Genomic DNA, 17401 nt, shown 5'->3' on the forward strand with positions numbered 1-17401 from the left:
GACACTGAAGGTATCTTTCAGGCAGGCGTAGTACCCAGAGACAAAGTCTCCTTGTGTAATACTCAGGTAAGTATTTTCTAGGTAAGCAGAAAAGTTTGCTTTATACAGTAAAGTCAGTAATAGACTGAATGGAAGAGACTTCTCAAACTTTGTAGCTGTGAATGGTCTGTAATAACATAGCATAAATCCAATCTTTCCATGCTGCTAAGTAGAAGAGATGCAGACTTTGCTTTAGATTTTTCCAAGATGGAGACCTGTTTGGGAAACTAGTAATCACAGCCCGAACCTCTGATTAACCAGCTGAGGCAAGTGTCGGGTCAGCTGTGGGAGCACAGGTGAAGGTATTTCAGCTGTGGAGTTTGACTCCATCTCTCCTAGACTTCATTTAAGGGCTGACCACCACTAAGGCAGCATCTCTTTTGGAGACTGCTTCTTTGTGGAGACTGGGTGACTAGCCTCTCTATTTTCCAGCCAGGCTGAAGGCATTGACATTGGTAAGTTTGTCCTATAAATAACCTATTGGCTATCTATTATACCATCATTCTTATTTCCTGTAGAGAGTCCAAATACCAGAAGTCTTTCCTGACCAAAGCAGAGATAAATCATGGGTCAGTTATCAAAAAAACTTCTTGTCCTGTATGGAAATTTCATGGTGTAAAAGGTTATGAGTCCATTTACTCGCAGTGTCTATGAACACAGTGTGATATAATTTGGCATGACAATATAGGATCTGTTTTGTGGTCTGGGTATTCATGTGGACAGTTATAGGCAATTGCTAAGTGTGATAGTTGATAACAAGGTGTATAAAAATTATAAGAAATTGTTTTTGATGCTTCCCTCATGCTAACAGTGCTTCTCACATGTAATTGGTTTTCAGGAGGCTCCTGCTGGACTCAAAATGTCCCTAATCAGTGATGCCTACAATTAACCTCTGAAATCACTAATATATTACCCCATAGCAGGTATCTTTTATCATTCCATGTGAACAATTTTAAATGCAAATCCACCTCAGCCTAAGTTCTACAGAGCAAAAAATTTAGGCTCTCTTACTCTGTTGTTGTAGTATGGCCTGTTTTATACACCTTGTTCTCTGAATATATTTTTCTGCAGCAAATGAGAAATGTGGAAGCCTCAAGACTCTGAGCTAGAGCTGTTTTTTAAATTCAAAAAGAATAGAAAAACCCATTAATAAAATCCCTCCATTCTGTAGCAACAGTACCATGAGCAGTTTCCATGGAAACATCATTTGCAGGAGGAGGAAGTGTTCATTTTACAATTAAATTATAGGAGGTAGTTAAATTTTTTTATCAAACACACATTAGGGCATGGAGAATTCCCAGCCAAGTACTTCACACTATGTAAAAAGAGGAAAAGTTCTTCAGTTACCATGCAGTACTGTCTGGAATAATGTAAGGAGAAATCAAAACAGATTCCTCCAGTGAAAGATTCTGGTATTTGTTTCCCATATGGGAAAAGCTGAATGGTGGCTGGATTTTGCTCGTATTGGCAGTCTGACCTCAGATGTACCTAGGCTCATTAACCATGAGGATAAATGTAGGTTGTGATGACAAGAGGCATTTGAAAATTATCAGGGTATGAGTTAGGTAAGGAGAAGTCCTGGTTCCAAAGTTCTGCCTATACTGTGGTTACTGCTCTGCCATTTTTACATAACACGGTTGATGCAGGTTTAGCAGTACTGCTGTTTTAAGTTGAAATCAAACTTTTATCCCAAGACCATACAGGTGTTCCTAATGAATTTTAAGGGTGGATGGTGTCAAACAGCAAGAGAAACTATAAGAAATTGGGCTGAAGGGAAGGGGCAACAGAAAGAAGCAGTAAGTGGAAGGACTCTGTGGGTAAGTTGCTAAAAAGTACATATAAAGGTACCCAGTCTAGGGAGGTGAAGGTCCAGTTATCAGAAGGGATCTAGTGCAAGGCTGCTTGAGTTGGGCAAGAAGCAATTGAAGGAGGCTATCACAAGAGCAGAGAGTATCAGGAATCTAGCCAAGCACTGGGAAGGGTGAGTGAAGGTGATGACTTCCCTCTAAACATTTGAGAACTGAAGGAAAAATTCTGGGGGTGTAGAAGGTGCAAAATCTGATGCCAGATTCAAAGAGATATTGGCAGAAGTGTGTGCATATGCCTACAGCAGGTGACAAGGAAGTTTCTGATGTTTATTTATCTTTCAAAACAGAGCCTGTGTTGTGATTAGTCTTTGGACCAGTGTGTCCTAGAGTCTCTGCCTCTTCCTGAACAAGTTATTCATCAGAAAACTTAACTTTTAGGAAGTCGGCGTATTTCTGTTTGGGGTTTTTTGGTTTTTTGTTGTTTTTTTTTTTAAAGCACAGTAGAAATTGAATTATTTTTATTACATTTGCAGTCCTAAATTACAGATAGAGTAGGTAGTCTTCACTCATCTGGAACACACTACAAAGCTACAGCAGGTTGTGAAGGATGAATTGCATATCACACATAGTAGCGAGTCCATGAGCTGGGAACCGCCAAGGAGAAATCCATGTAATTTTGGGGTTAAAACAGCTCTTCAAGACTGTGATTATGCTGAGTCTAGATACTCACAGTACCACAAATGAGCCATAATTTTGTCTCCAGAGACTACGTATGTTTTCTTTTTACCACTGTAAACTGGTAGCACTGCAATTTCTAGTATCAAAAGCAATAGTTAGCCTCAGCATTATGACAAGGCTGTTTATCCCTAACTACTTTGTAAAATGATGTCTCAGCAGACTGTGTGAGATAAACATCCCCTGGAAAATGTGAATGATCAGTAGGACTGCATCTCCGCCTTCTTTCTGACTTGAACTATAGAATCTAAGCCTTGTGGTTTCCTACTGGTTATCTGGGAATTAAGTGCAGACAGAGGTTTTAAATCAATATTTATGTGCAATGAGAAAATGGTGTTCAGGTTTATATATAAAACAACTTATAACTTTTAGACAAAGTACTGTATCTTTGATAAAACACTGGAAAAAAAGCAAACCCTTCTAAAGGTATATAGATTCAAGCTGCAGTTGCGGGCATTTTAAATACAGAAAGCTATCGGCACAGCAAGTTTGTGCCAAAAGAAGCTTTCTATACTCAGTGCAGAGCTGGCTATAAGAATATGGCTGGATCCATACTCCCTAACTGTGCAAAATGGTGCAACAGGCTCGTTGCTTTCTATGTGGATTTTCTTTTTGTCTCTTGTTGTTTGAATGAATTGTGATCCTTCCTTAGTACTTACAACAGCATAAATAACTTACAGAGAGGAAATTACTTTGTACGTAATGCTATTTCAGAAAAGGAAAAAAAAAAAAGCAAATACATTTCTCTTAATAGTGAGACAGTGTGATCCCCTAAGAATATGTGTTATTACTGTGAGTAGCTGGTAGGGGACACTGAACAAACATTTACTGCAGTCTGAAATGAGTAAGGCAGGACTTATGGTAAACAAATGCCCAATTTCTCTCATTAAGAGGAAGAAATACTTCAGTAATCCACAGAGTCTAGATAAAGCAATATGTCATATTGCTAATACACTGGAAATGTGCCATGGGGTGAAGAGGGGAAGTACAAGAAATACCAGACAAAAGGAAAAGGCTTATCGATGTTTAATCATTTTTCCTTGATCTTTCTGCAAACAAGTTGGAACCAAAAACAAAATTCTAGGCATGAAATAACAAATCAGCATATATGGATTTACTGTCTGTAGAAGGGGAGAGATACTATTTTTCCTTTGTAAAGGGGGTCTCAGTATGAAACTACCCAGCCTGAGACTGGGGGTGAGGAACCCAAGACCTGTGGGGCTTAACACTGCACTGCAGCACCAGAGACCCTAAAGCAGGGATCTGCAGGGATTCCTTGGTTGCTCTGGCAGGCTGGGAACAGCTTAGTGGGAGAGCAAGTGCATGCATCTATGAAAATCCCTAGGGTTCTTCATAAGCCTGGCAAACATTCTGCATGCATGGAAAACACATAAAAGAAATTCAGAAAAACAGCAAGGCTGAGCAGCAGGAGTTTTCTATTTGCCTTATGGTTTCCACATGCCTTGATGGGTATGTGTGGACACTAAGTCTGATCTTCCCCAGGTGTGTTTCCAAATACCAAAAACTCTGATTATTTTTTTTTTGTTACAGCTTACACTTTTGATTGACAAATTAGAAGCATCAGATCCCTGTCAGGTACTCATAAATCATTTGATTCAGTGCTCTGTGATGCATGACATGTGCAGTGTTTCAGCTTTATTCTGCAGCAAGGGGAGGTTCGTAACTGATTCCAGAACTGATGACTACCCACTTCACATGTTTTTCAGGTGATGAGTAAAATGTAAATAGTTTCAGTGAGAACTTGAATTTAGAGATGACCTACTCCTGAAGAGTTCAGAATTAAGTACTTTTAGTTTTTAATGGCTCATGAACACATCTGACAGTCTGAATCCTCTATTATAGCCTACAGGTCACTTAGAATACCCTGCTTATAATCATTTTTCATTACATTCAATGCAAGTTATGAGACTAAAAAGATGAGTAGGATTTTTATTTTTTTTGTAATTTCTTTCCTGAGAATGAAAGCACAGACCTTCCCTACAGCCTGTAACCTGTTTAAGCTGTTAAGAGTACACAGTCTGCTCCAAATGTAATGCCTCCTGTTTATTTTCATGGCAACTACAACAAATACAAAGAGCACAATAACTATTTGGTAGAGAAGTTTTTCTCAGCTGCAAAACACTATTTTTCAACACAGCTAAGAGAGGGGAAAAATGCTGAAGGGAGTGTGTGCCACTTTAAATGTAAGCAATGCACTTGAATAGAAATTTTTGCCTTTGATAGCCCACTTCAGTCATAAAAGCTACCGAAAATACTTTTCGTTCTTTTATAAGATTCCTCTGATACATTTCAAAATTTCTTTAATAAACTTCCTTACTAGCTATTGCCGGCAGGTACAAACTGAAAAGGTTCTCAAATATATTTCATATTAGAAACTAATAAAATATATTCTTGTGAAATCATTTTAGCACAACTGCATTGTATTCAGTGATGTGCACTACGTAATCAGCATAATCTGTACTTCAAAACTATGTGATGTACAAAAATAATTCAAACAAAACAGCAAATGATTTATTTCAGCATCTACAGCTGCTTTCTCTACATTGATAATGACTGAATGGAGTTTCTGCACTGAGTTCTTTGGTGTTCCACATTTAGAGTAGCATCGGGATAACGTAGATGTAAAAGGTAATGTAACATATACTGGGTAGAAGTAATGGTAACAGGTAGAGGATGTAGCAGGAAGGAGAGTGCATGGAAATAGAAATATCTCTATTCACGTTGCCTAGATAATTTCATCAAAAATCACATATTTACTTAAATGGTTTTGAATGGGATTTCTTTCTGCAGACTGAATTTTGCCCGGTGTGAAGGGTTTTTAAGCTTTGTTAATGTTATTAGTAGCTTATGCTTCATCAGAACCATGGTTGTAGCTACTTTAGTGTTTGTGAGGACCTGATTCTTATAATTACAGAAAGTATAATTAATTTCTGGTAGATTTTCATTGGTGGAAGGGAGAAAACTCTCTTTTTACATGCAAGCCGATATATGTTTAATGGTGTTTACTTGAATGGGCTTCTTAGGAGAAATGTTTTGCTTTCAAGAATACTGATTAATGTTGAATGTTTCTCACAAAAGTCTCTGTGGAAAGGGGCTGCTCCACTCCATGGTTATCCTATACAAAATATTCTACCACTCTATTCTACTGGAGGAGACTAAGCTCATTTAATCAAAAAGGGACTCTTGAAGTTGCAAGAAAAAAACCTTCAGAGAAATTGGCACCTCCAACAGGTGATAATTGTCCTTGACGGGTGTCTTTAAAAGTTCTTTTTTCACAGAAACAGAACAAATGACCTGTCCAGTGTAGAGTGATGAGCCAACTTCAGAGTAAACATGTTGGGATACTAAAAAAATACTAATACATAGTATTTATGACATCTGTCTAGGAAAAAAAAAAACCTGTCATTTTTCTTCTGTTAGCCTAAGTACAGGCTGTAAACATATGCCAGATGTCATTGTGCAATTGCTAAACACCTCCACCCCAATAAAGGAGCTGTAGAGGCCTTTTCCAAGGGCAACCTTGGAATCAAAGTATGTCCTCTGCCTGGCCCTGGCAGCGTGGTAGTTAAATGTTTATCCTAAACAACGGACTAAATAATAGGGTGCCAATGCTCTCCCCTGTCAAGAAACAACTGAAGATCACCGGATCTAAATGATGACAGAGGAAAGAGGAGAGAAAAGTAATACAGAAATTGCAAAGGGAATAATAGAGAAGAAGGCTGAAATCCAGAGGGAAGCACCTCAGTGGGTAACTAGCCTTCCAGAGTTTTGTTGAGTCTTGAGCAGTAACATTTAAGCAAGAAATCATGAAGAAATTTAAGGAAGTGAGGAGAAAATAGGCATGGAAAATGAAAAGAAAGGGGCTAGATGGCAAATTAGAAGTAACCTGTAGAGAATAAGCTTGTGAGGAAAATGATCTGGAAATAAGAATGAAGATGGAGCATATGGGAGTTGGGTGGGCAGAGCTGGAAGGGATGGGTGGCAGATGGGAAGCTTTCGTACCACAACACGTGTGCCTTTACACCAGTCTGCCTCCTCTTAAGCAAGTGGAAGGTCTTCATCTGACTCCTCTCAGAAATGAAAATCTTGAATTTTGCTAAAGCTGGCAGATGTCTCCCAAATATGTTGTTGATATACGAGCTTTAGAAAGTTCCATTTCCCCAGAGTTTGCCTAGGAAAAAAAAAAAGTCAAATCAAATGCTTTTTTTTTTTTTTTTTTTTTGCAGTCACTTGAGTGTACTTTTATCTGGGCTTAACATAACAGTTTTTTAATATTGACAGCCTGACTTATATAATTATGTAAAGATTTTACTGTTGCAGGTTAGGAATATTCTCACTTCTCATTGGTAATGAAAGCATATGGGGCAAGGAATTTTAAATAAGTGTCAATAAAGTAACATGTTATTCTGAATTTTACTATACCATATTTCAGAGATTTGTACTACCTCAGGGAATTTTACCTCTACAATTTGATATGTTGTTGCGCTTTTCTATCTAAGTAGTGTATTCTTGAATTATTAAATCCGAAGATCTCTTTATTAAGAGAACTCAAAATGTGTTTGGAAAACCTTTTATGTTCTTGAGGTCAAATAGTAAAATCTTCATGAATCTCTATAGGGCTCTGGACAATCATATTGCAGACATATCAGACAAACATTTTTTACTCAGGCAAAGGCAGGATGACTTCATACTGAATCTGTAAATATACTTTTATAAGCTTGCCTTTTTAAAAATGAATTTGGTTAAAAAGAAACCTAAATCTTGGCAAAAGAAACATCTATAAGTGTGAAAGCTTATGCTTAATTAAAAAAAAAAGATACCACAAATTGTTCTGTATGAACAATATTTTCTTCTACAATAGATTTGTAAATCGTGCTTAGCACGTTAATGTTGACTCTGATTTTGATCTCTACATGGAACTTGGCCAGTACACTTTTTTTTTCCCTTAAACGAGTGTCATTCTAAGTAATTAGATTCTTACTTAAGACATTTTTTCATAACTCATGAGCATCCAGGCTATTGCAAAAAATACTTTCTCATGCTTTCTTTTTAGTGGCAAATAACTAGAAATAGCAGCTTTTATTTAGATCATAGATAGTAAAAACAAATCTATGTAAAGGTTGTCTCTTATATCCAGCATAACATAATCAACATCAGCATCATTGTGTGGTGATTTAACTAGTTAGGATCCAGACAGGCGCAGTAACTCACATTTCATAGGATTAGAACCTGTTTCTACTATTCAGTTGCTTATAAAGGAAGAAAATGGGAATTCCTAAACAGCTCGTGTTTTAAGACTAAATACTATAAGCACTCTTTGAGCTCAATAGAACTGCAGTAATTTCCATACTACAGACCCTGCTCCAAGTGGTTAGTGTTAGGATATGTCTCAGCTGTACCACATCATTCATTACCCTAGGAAGTGAAATAAACAGCTCAGATACTGTTTAGATTCATAATATGACCTGGCTGTATAAAATATGACAGTATGCAATTAAAGATATTCATAATCAAATACCTGTAGGAGTATTCAATGATGTTTCCTTGGAGTATGCAGTACTTTGTTATGTACCCCAGGCTCTAGCTTTAAATGTGAAAGAACACAACAGGAAATTAATGTTAGACCAAATTTTTATGTATTTTTTTACAATTTAGTAGTATTAACAAAAGGTTGCTTAAAAGTTGGTTTAATATATTTAATGTTGTAATTATGATATTTTGAGTGTGGAGCTTTAGAGAAGTAAAATATGTTAGTTTAAACTATGCAGTGTATGTAAGAGGTTTGGTCAGTCATCCTTTCTCTCCAAAGCAAGGACTGTGATCAGCAAATAACTACTTGCACAGTACTGATTGTATTACCCACACATTTCAGACTGCATTATTATTATTATCAACATGAACACATCCCTGAAGAAGTCAGAATGTGATAACAGATTTCTCCATCCTGCAGTTTGGAAAATCACTTCAGGCTTCATCTTGATTGGTGCAAAGGCAAACGATGCAATATCTTCATCTCTGGAAAGAGAAAATATTACTGTTGCGTGGTGAGAAGCTTAGAGAGCAAAGATATCATTCAAGTGTCATTGCGTTTACTGGGATTCATGGCCTCACAAAATAAGATAACATGATGGTATATAAGTCATTAAATGTGTTCCCAAGGATGTGGAGCTCTTTCCTGCTTCCCATTATTCTTAATATTAATCATCTGCAGTAAATATTTTACGATGACTATCTAAATTAAGCACAAGGACTGCTCTGTGGCATAGGAGAGACATTACTGGCATACCATTAGGTGGTGTTACTTGCTTTTATTGTGCAGGTTGATGCAATAGGGTGGGTTTGGGCAGTGACTGCCTTGCCACACTTGGGAGTGCTCAACCTGGTGTAGCTGCTGGAATGGCCCTGATGGAGCAGTAACCCTGGCATGCAGCTGTTCCTTGCCCAAAGCAGGTTGGCAGGCAGATGTGAGGAGGTCTGCCTGTTTTTTGCTTCAGCTGTCCACATTATTGGATTCTTGTTTTCACAAAGAGACAATTACAGCAGAGATTGCTTTAAGATGATTAGCACAAAATTTCCTCCTTGTAACAGCAGAAATTTAATTAAGCAAGAGCCAGCAGCCTCACTTCCTCTCTCCCTGTAAGTTACTGTTAGGCTCAGATAAGATGCTCTTCTCAAATGCTTTATGAAAGTGGAAACTTTGCTGCTGTGCTCCATCAGCAATGCTAAGAACTGGCTCAAATACAGAGGCTTCTCTTGCCAAACTCAAGATGAACACTGCAGGTTTTTCTTTTTTCTTTTTTTCCAGCATTTATAGAAAACTCGAGTTAATAACTGTGTGCTTGTTTTCTTTTTTCCACTCACTTGAAGGTCATTGGATTTCCAAAAAAAAATATTTTTTAACATCTGCTATCACACAATTTCTATATATATATTAACCTCTGTATTCTGGCATTCCAGCTCAAACACCCAGGCTCTGAGGTCCAGTACACAGCAAAGACAGATCTTGTCTCAACTTGGATGGTGTTCTGACTAGACCAACCTAGAAGACTTTGTGTAAGTGTTTGTTTTTTTTCCCTGCATATGCTGTAGTTGTATGCTCTAGTTTCAGCTTTTCACATATGAAAAATCAGTCATCTGGTTCATGGGAGTAGAGACAGAGAAGTGAAGGGTAAGATAAATAAACGACTTACCAACACAATAGGCAGTGATGTTTGCCAGTTTCTATAGATGCTGAAGAATACTAAGCTCACTGGCATGGGCTAACACTTGGGATGGATTTACCAGGTGTTCTTTCTTTACTCCCACAATAAGATTTTTTCCTGAATAAATTCATAAATAGATTTGAAATAATCTCTAAAAACTACAGTACCATCACTGCTGCATTAGAAAGAGAAGGAAGAATGTGGCTTTCCTTGGCCTGCACTGTTCTATTCTTCACCCTTTTTTTCTTATATCACTATGATGTGTGATCAGACAAGTGCAATATTAAAATTAGTTCATGTCAGCTCTTCCAGCTAGCTCTAATTAAGGTTTTAATCAGTGTTTACAACACATGCAGCCATCAAACTCTTATTTATATGCATAGAAGTCATTCTGATTCATTACCAAAACAGACTTGAGGTTATCATCTACTGTAGTCAGGCTTAAATTTTGACACAGATTGTCATTCCGCTAAACATTTAAGTTATTAAATGAAAGTATAATATGACAACATGACAAATAAAGTCCCTAGAATATTACGTTTTTCTACTTAATGCAATTTTAAATAAGTAAATAACTCTTAATCAAATCTTTCATCCCAAATCTTAAGTTCAGAACCTCATCAGAAGAGATGTTCATGCCACCTGAGGCACTTATACAACCACTATACAAAATTATGTTTCTTTTTCAGGTAGGTCAGGACTGAATCTCATCAGGCTTTACCCGGGTACAACAGTAGATAATCAAATATGAAGACTAATGTACTTGAACATACTTAGTTACTGCAATTCTTGTGTGCAGGGGTCAGAAACAGGACCAGAAGCTGACTAAATGGAGACTCTAAAGTGTATGTATCAGTATATAACATTCTGAAACTCATTCTTTTTAAATCTTTTTGACAGTAAGATTACAGAAAAATGTTTTTACTGTCAAAAAATGTTGTGGTTTTTTTTAAGGAGTTGCTATTATCAAGCAATTTTCATGGTTTCAGTTCTGTTTTCAATAGAGATATCATTAGACAGATGGATGTTCCCATGCTTTATGGCAGTCTGCTAAATTACATTTAAAATCTTGAATATAAACAGCATTAACATATGCTCAAAAATGCCTCAAGGTTAACAAATGCTTAAGAGCTTGTGCCAGTTCAGATGAGTTTGTAATGGGTCTTCAGAGCAAGCAATAGATTCTGAGAGCATGTATCAGCCACTACAAAATGCAAGACATAATTATTTGGTTTGCCAATATTAATTGACAGAAAAGCTGCAGCTTAGCAGAGCAATTAAATCCATGAAAACAAAAGAAAATGATCTCCTTCACAAGGAAGAATATTTAGTGTTCAGTTCAAACAAAGGCTTCTGTTACTTATCTGAGTCTGGAATAGAGCTGACTCTGTTATCATAATATATGTAAAGCAGCAGTGTAACATATTCAGAGATTTCTCAATCCTCCAGGCTTGACTAGAGTTTAAGATCGTGTTTGTTTATGATTGATGGTCAGATTTAGATTTTTCCAAGCTTAGCTTTCCTCTTAAAACTAGAGTTATATTACTGAAAAAAAATGTTTCTTTAAAAAAGTGTCAAGCTTCACATATCCTTCCAAAAAGACAGAGAAGAAGCAAACAACAGCTAAGACATTGGTGATACACTGTAAATTCAATGTCATCTTACAATGTACTGGGCCAAAAAAGTCTATTTAAACTATCCCAGTAAAGCTTGCTTATCAAAGTAATCCTTTCTTGTCCATTCTCATTAAAGTCGAGGTCTTCTGAGGGAGACTTTGATCTATTTTACGTGCTCTGGGAGAAAACCATAAATCAAACAACATCATGGTTTCCAGAAGCACTGAGGTGACTGGAGACCTTAAAATACAGGCAATAAAATATAGAAACAGATAAAGACAAAACCAAGAACTGTACAATGGCCCAAAAACATATATTGCTGTTGATTACTGTTAACAATGTGTACTACTGTTGTTGTACAGAGTGCTCGGTAAGGAATGAAACAATCTGTCATCTGAGCTATAAAATCTGTTTATAGTTCCAGTTAATTTAATTTATGGCCATAATCAAGCCTGTTAATTGGTCAGCATGGAACATAAGGAACAGCAACACCTCTGCACTTGAGTCATGCTATTATAGAGGATTTAATTTTAGTGTAACAGTAAGTATAAAATTATTCACTTACAATGAACGTAAATATAACAATGCAGGGTTCCTTGTACAAATGGATCCCAAAGTCATGTTGCCAATTTGTCTTTTTGATTAAGCAGGCTATTTAGCATGCAGCACAAAAATACAGCATAAATCTAGATTTATCACTGTTCCATTTATACGTGTTTTCCAGGCCTAATATTACAATCATTTATGTGGGTGTAATTTTATATCCTGAGCACTATAACTGACACACTGAAGGGAAGGGATGCCACCCAGAGAGACCTGGACAGATTTGAGGTGTGGACCTGTGAAAACCTCAATTCAACAAGGCCAAGAGCAAGGTCCCTCACCTTGGTCAGGGCAACCCTAAGCACAAGCACAGACTGAGAAGAGAGTGGGTGGAGAACAGCTGTGAGGAGAAGGGACTGGGTTTTTGATCGGCTAAAAAATTCAGTGTTAGCCTGATTTTTGGATGACAAGACAAAAATGTGCCTCACAGCCCAGAAAGCCAACCAGATTCTGGATTGCATCAAAGGAAGTGTAGTCAGCAGGTTGAGGAACAAGGTTGTCACCTCTGCTCCACTCTTATGAGCCCCCAGCATAAGAAAGACACAGACCTGAACTAGCAGTCAAATAAATGTCTATTTCACACAGTTACTGCAAGGGTATGATAAATACATGCTTCTACCTTATGGAGATCAGCAGGGGTGAGCTTGTAACTACCACAGTAATTCACCTTCTGCAAGTACAGAGAGATGCTGGGAGGTATTTTTGCTGGGCAGTGTTGCAGGTTACAAGTTAAATGTTTACAGTAGACTGCAGGAGAGTGAAGTGGAGAGAAAGCAGAAGGTCAAAAACATAGGGATAGAGGATAAGTTTTGCCATTGGCTGCACGGACTTTGGTCACAAAGAGAATCGCCATTTTTTGTTGTAGTCTGTGGATACATTTATTACTGCAGGCTGGGTTTTCTATCCATTCACTCTTCTCTTACATGATCCTGAGGTTTGCCCAGGAGGAGAAATACAGAGGTCTTTCCCGTTAAGTAGTTAATAATCGTGTGTCTGTATATATAGGAGTATCTCTACTGTGCTCACTGTCACCAGTAAACTGTCTGTTTGCAAGGCCTTCAAGCCCTCACTGAGAAACCAATGATATATGTCAGGTATATACAAGAGAACTCCTGTTTTCCCTTCTGCTTCCTCTCTTTCTGAGATAAACTCAGAAGGAGAAAACAGTAAGTTAGAAAAACACCGCAAATACAGCAGGGGAAGGGCATCACCTTGATTAGGCTCACCTAGTCTGCTCCTCACTTGAATGAGCGGCACCCACTCCTCCACACCAGTTTGCATATACGAGTGATCTGGGTAGCTAGCTGGGAATGTTGTTCTCCTGGAAATGAGGCATGTGGTTTGTGTATGGAGATAGTGTCAGTTCTGCTGATCAGGTCTTGTCAAAATTGACTGATAGATGTTGGAAAAAGTGAGTAGACATATGCAATAATACACCTGTGGGGCAAAAATGGGTGAGTAAATAATTATATCTAGGGGTCTCCTTTGAGTATGATTGTTGGAAGATGGCAAAAGTGAGCTTTTGTTACCTTTAGTCTGCGTTTTGGCATATGAAAATGGCTGTTTTCATTGGATTTCTGGAGTAGTTTACAAGTAGAAAACAAGAGGTTCTTCTGCATCACTATTCATACTTTATAGGGTGCTGTTATAAATTATTAGTTGTGTTGCGTAGGAACACAAATAGAATTAAGAATAATGTTGTGGAAATGTTTGGATTGTTCTTCAAACAAACAAACAACAACAAAAACTACCAAAAATCCATGTCGGGCTTTGATCTGGGAAACTGAGGTTTTGTTCTGCCAAACTAAAAGAAATATTTAATGGGAGTGAATAAACTCTCACTTCTGTTTAACCTCAAATAAAGGTCCCCTGAAAGGCAGTAGGACAGACCTAAGAGAGATAAGTATAGATTGGTATTTTTGTGAGAAGTTTTAAGATGCTTATGATTACAAATTAATGTTGGCAGTATTGTGACTTCACAGACATTGCACCAGAAATTAAAGTTGATGTGATCAGAGTTAGATATAATTCTAGAATGAATAAAGTCGAAATAGAGTCTTTAAGAATTAGAATCCTAGGTGTTATGTTAATATACTGCTACATATGTACTCTCTGTCTCAAATTCACATGGAGATTAAATTGGCAAATTACTGTTTTTAAAGAGATTTCCTAGGATATTCTACCATCTCCCAGCCTCTTGAGACACATTTTTAGACATCACCCAGCTTTTAATATCTTTGCAGTGTTGCTGTTCTCCTCTTAAATATTACAGTTTAAGACCAGACAAAATATTAAATCTCCCCTAAAACTGCCACTGGATTATATTATACAGCGGCACTATGGATGCCACTATTATATTCTAATAGCAGCAGCTTTCAGACATGCCTTTTACTGAGCTATTCTGACTGAGATCAGAGTGCAGAAGTACTCCAGAATTTCACAAATGTGACTCATTTTGCTGTTACAGTACATACAATAAATCTGTTTTCAGGCATAAAAATTGAATGAAACAGAGAAATTTCAATTTACACACACTGGGTTGAAGATGAAATCTGCTCAAGGACTCAGTGAAAAGTCTGAGCTTTTATGTTTCTGTGATGCTGGCAGGAATAATTTTTCTTTCCAGACATTTGTGTTTGCAGACCATGATCGCAGGCTGCGTGAGGTGGGGTAGGACAGGGAAGAGGGACTCAGTCTGGCTGGGGGCAAGTAAGCACAGTGCAGTCACATTCAGCATCTGCAATCTTAATTTCCCAAATGCTTTCTTTGAAAGTGTCTTAGTACTGATAGATTGATGTTGTATTTACATTTAGATTAGATTAGGTCGTTATGATTAGAATAATACACTTCACTGATTCAATTTTGAGTCTTTGTTTTTTAGATGAAGATTATTTTCCTGGCAAACACATTGGAGGAGTTCTAATTCGGCTCAAAAGTACATACTGCCTTTGTTCTTGTCAGGGAAAGGCAGGAAACAGCCCTTTGCTGTAACCTTACCTATTTTCAAATCAAGTCTCTGGTGATTCCAAAAAAAAATTGGAAAATCTCTGGTCATGGCAACTTTTGAGTCACTTCAGTTGGCAATCAGCAGGAATATATCCATTCACACTAGTATTGCACTCCATTTCGGAATCCCATGTTTATTATCAAATAACTTTTCAGCCATGTGTGGTAAAATACTTTTCAAGTGAATAAATGTTAGCTGTGCTACACCTCAACCATAGCAAGCTGCCAGATATATAGTCTGAAAAAAATGTTTGAAGACTTCTCCTGAAGGTCTTCAAACAATTGAGAAATGATCTCAATTCAAACACCTCTGCTCATCTTTTAATAATGTATGGTTTATTGCTGGGCTTACAAAAGGTTGAGAAGTAGGTCTATAAGCAGTTCTTCAATGCCATCTGATTCTCACAATTAACCAAATATTCCCAGTTGATCAAGTCATAAGCTAAGTCATAATAAATATATGCATGTTTTAAATGGTTACTTCCTTGGAATAATTTATAATGGAAATCATCAAGCAACCAGTGATTAATTATCATATAATTTACTATTTATGGATCCTGTGATACAGCTGTCATTTAGAAGGAAAATTGCCTTTTGATTACAGTATTTCCCTTAAGTATCTTGTTGTTATGTCACATAAAATTGGTATTTGGGACTCTGATGAATGCAAGAGATTGACCAGAATCTCCTTCTCTGCCCCTGAGTACCATTATCTGGATCAGGGATGATGGTCCTGAGAACCTGGACCATAACCTGCCAGTAGCTTTCAAATTACCTGTACTCAAAGTACAATGCAGAAAGAATTTAGGAAGCCTTATGAAGAAATGCTGTAAGCATAACATTACAGAATCACAGAATTGTAGGGGTTGGAAAGGACCTCCAGAGATCGCTGAGTCCAACCCCCTGCCAAAGCAGGTTCCTTGCACCAGGTTGCAGAGGTAGGAGTCCAGGCAGGTCTTGAATATCTCCAGAGGAGAGTTCAGAACCCAGCCCCAACCATAGCTTGACTTCAGCTAATTGGAGTGTTAAAGCAGACAGATTGGTTGTGGGACAGGAAAGCTACTGTCAGAACATGGGCTCCTCAGCCTGGCTGCTCCTCCAGAGGCTGAGGTATTGTTCCTTTGAAGTCTTCTGAACCTTTGCTAGTCTTGAGAATGGTGGTATCATCTGAATAACTTTTTACTAGTTCTTTTATCAGATGTTGAAAATAATTTCTTTGTGACAGATTTGCATGGTGTTCCTCATCTTGAAGTTCTTCTCTCTACTCATTTTTTTCAGGTGTTTAATACAGTTTTGATTGCTGTATCAAAGTCTGCATGGAGTTAGAAACACAGATCAGATACTTAATCAATTTAAATCACCTTACAGCTTTTGTGTTAGTCTGTCTGTTGGCAGTGTACCTGTTCTAATGTATTTTGTTTTTCCTGGCTAAATAACTTGGAAAAAAAAAAACAAAAAAAAATCTGTGTAACACTATAGTGCTCACAATTGAAGTAAAGCTTTAAGTGGTTGTGAAATGATTTGTGAACTTGAGACACTTACCTTCAAGCCAGCTGACACCTGCACGTGCAGGTTCTTGTGCAGCTTCTTCCATTACCATGCTAAATCCTGCATCTGGCAGCCTCTGTGGCAGCTGAGCTCCCCTCCTCACTGAGAGCACTGAGCAGGGACACCAAGGGCAAGCTGGCATGCTGGTTGGCACAGCAGGCATAAATGTGTGCTTTAGGGAGCTCCTGCTTACTGTGTGCATGCAAGGCTTGTTATCCCCTGCTGAAATGGTAATTATTCTCAGGTTGACCTATAGAGAACAATACAACTGTGATGATACCGCTGTGTTCAGGTGACAGAATTATGCATAGCAAGGGATTATGAAGCTTGCCATGCTTATGTAAGAAACAATTACAGCGAGGACTTCAAGGTAGCAAGTGACTTCCAAAGCAAATAATAGAATAGCTAAAGGTGAAATGAACTTCTTGCAGGTCACCTAGTCCAGCCTATTTCATAAAACAGAACCAACATTCAAATTGGATCATAGGTTTAAATATTATGCAGTTTATTCCTTATTTTGGATGTTTACTATATACGTTTATCATCTATGTTATATGTCATACATATAATTAATATACTATACTGAGTTAACCTGTACATATGAAGTAATATGTATATGATTCTGAAAGTATGCTGTATATCTGCACATTTCAAATTCATTTTGAACCTTTCTTTACTGGGGCTTTCTCACAGTATTCCAGAGCACAGGGCACAACCTTTGCATAGAAACTGAAGGGGATGGAGCCTTCATGTCAGCACTGACGCAGTTTGAGCAGTCTCCCAGAGATGAGCAATCAAATCTAGTTCCCTTCTCAGACAGACC

At 37.6% G+C, this 17401-nt stretch overlaps 1 long non-coding RNA gene across 1 annotated transcript; it reads left to right on the forward strand.

Moving 5' to 3' along the window:
- The first annotated feature begins 406 nt into the window (after positions 1-406).
- On the forward strand, positions 407-17012 carry LOC107311136. Its single transcript, XR_001553889.2, has 4 exons — positions 407-494; positions 9561-9656; positions 10495-10650; positions 16309-17012. It is a non-coding gene; the product is annotated as an uncharacterized LOC107311136 (long non-coding RNA).
- Positions 17013-17401: the final 389 nt, after the last annotated feature.

This window comes from Coturnix japonica, chromosome 3, assembly GCF_001577835.2.
Source record: "Coturnix japonica isolate 7356 chromosome 3, Coturnix japonica 2.1, whole genome shotgun sequence".
In the NCBI taxonomy this organism is placed as follows: Eukaryota; Metazoa; Chordata; class Aves; order Galliformes; family Phasianidae; genus Coturnix; species Coturnix japonica.